We start from the raw sequence: 2,404 nt of genomic DNA, 5'->3' as shown, positions 1-2,404 counted from the left end.
CCAGGTCCACAGGAGATGCTCGCTGTCTGAGAATTACAATGATTAAATCCATTCATAATAATTATGGAGGACACAATTTGTGTGCAAACTTTGAAGACCTCCAAAGGCTTGGGAGATTTTGTTGCTGCTCTCGGTTTGTTTTGTTTTGTTTGTTGAGCTATGGAGGGTCAGACATAATGACATTTTGTACATTTTAATCAGCTATTCTGTGTAAGACCACTTGCTGAATAAATGCAAACACAGACCTCTGATAAATATTTCAGAGAAGTAAAAACTCAGATATGCAACAATAACAGTGAGGAGTTTTTACAAGTATTTTAATGTAAATTTACACCCGAATTTACAGCAATATACCGTATGTTAATAAATAATTCATTGCCATTATACAGCCCAAATAATAAATTACATAACAACGGATTGAAGCAAATAGGCAAGATTTCACAGCAGGTTTGCAGAGGAGACGGAAAAAGTGACGCAGGACGGTCAGGTGAACTGGAGGGGAGGGCGGGATTGCTACGGTGCTTGTGCTTGTAGATAGAAACTGAACAAGTGACATTATTTTTTTGTCTTAAACAAAAAGAAGTCTCATCAAAATACCAGTGAAAGGTATAGTTTGTTATTCTGTCGCTTAGGTTATGCATAAAACAATAAATAATTATTACAGGTGTCTTTTTTTTTTTAAATGAGTTTTGACATGAATTGGAATAGTGAACTAAATAGTTTGGCTTTTCTCTTCCTGAAAGTAGTTTTCAGTTGAAATTGGACAAAAACTGCGAGAAATCCTCGCTCAAGTGATGCAGAATCTGCATTATTTGTCTCTCTAACATTTATGGTCATGTTAAGGGCTTTGAGACACAGACTCCCGGGTGTACCATCCAAAAAAATGGTACATGACTGACGTCTCTCCATCCACAGTGCACCTCTCAATCATTTTAGCGTCACGTAACACCGACTGTGCCAGTCTCCTTAAATTTCGAAACCTTTTCATTCTGACCAGCAGCAGTTTAAACAAAGCATATGGCTTCCCACGACAAATGGTTAAACCGATAAAGCATACAAAACTCTTCATCTATCACAAGTGACATTACCCATTAAAAAAATCTGACCTAAAAAAAAAATGCCATTGATACCATTTGCTGTTATATAGACATTTTAGACGTTCCCTACGCTCCGTAGAGCTTTTACCAGCGACACACACCGCTTCATCTGTCAGATATATATAACTAAGCAGACAACATACAATACAGAGGACGGTCAAGTTTTCCCTCTGCTTACATTTCAAGTGCATCCTGTCAAGTTTAAGGCCTGAGGTGTGCTTGATTCCTTGACTCAATTTTTATTTTCTGAGGTCCAACTGGGTGATCATTGCACACCCGGATTACCTCATTGCTGCCCAGAAAAGCTACAGATATGTGCCTGCTGATACATTTATTTAGTGTAGACTGAAACATTTTAAATCCATATGAAAATATGACTGTACACTGGGCATACAGTCTTGTGAAGGAAAAAAAAAAAGCACACTCTCTTTCGAATCTAAGAATGAACATATTAGCACATAATAAATGATCTGGTCCTTACTGGGTTCTAACATTATTTAACTATAACCTCAGATAAGCATGCTGCATTACACCGTGTCATTATTAATTTCACCAAAATCTATAACAGAATTTCCAAGCAGTGCATGAAAAACTAAGCACACCCTCACTGCCTCTATAGCAATTAAGAGCAGCTAGGTGCTGGCTGATTGATTGACCATCAGCAAGTGTGAGAACCTCTATAAAAGCAGTTTTGGAAGTTTACAGCTCAGGAGCATTCAGGTGTGTTTTAACAAAGTGCCAAGGAGATAAGACATCAGCAGTGATCTGAGAAGCAATTGTTTTAAAAGAGTTATGAGGCCATTTTCAATTTTTTTTAAGTGAAAGATTATTAACAAGTGGAATACATGCAAACCAGTTGCCAACATTCTCTGGAGTGGATGCCCCAGTAAATTTACCCCAAGGTCAAACGCTGCACTGCTCAGAGGAACTGCAAAAACCCAAGAGCTGCATCTCAGGCCTCATTCAGCATGTTAAATGTTAAAGTTAATGACAGTACAGTTAGAAAGAGACTGAACTAGTATGGCTTGTTTGGAAGGGTTGCCAGGAGAAAGCCTCTTCTCTCATGGCAGCATGGCTTAGGTTTGCAAAGTTGCATCTGAACAAATTACACGATTTTAGTGGAACAACTTGCAGAAATTGGGTCGTGCAGCAAGACAGTGGGCCTCATTCACAAACAGTGGTTACACACAAATCTGTGATTCATCAATATTTTAATATGCAAACTTGTTTGTAGTCTATAAAGAAATTTAGAAGTGCCCCTGGCCAAGTGTACAGAGAAATGTCTCAGACATGACAAGACACCTGTC

This window comes from Pundamilia nyererei, unplaced genomic scaffold (assembly GCF_000239375.1).
Source record: "Pundamilia nyererei isolate P.nyererei 1_Seehausen unplaced genomic scaffold, PunNye1.0 scaffold00170, whole genome shotgun sequence".
Taxonomy (NCBI): Eukaryota; Metazoa; Chordata; class Actinopteri; order Cichliformes; family Cichlidae; genus Pundamilia; species Pundamilia nyererei.
Note: the sequence above shows the minus strand (reverse complement) of the source record.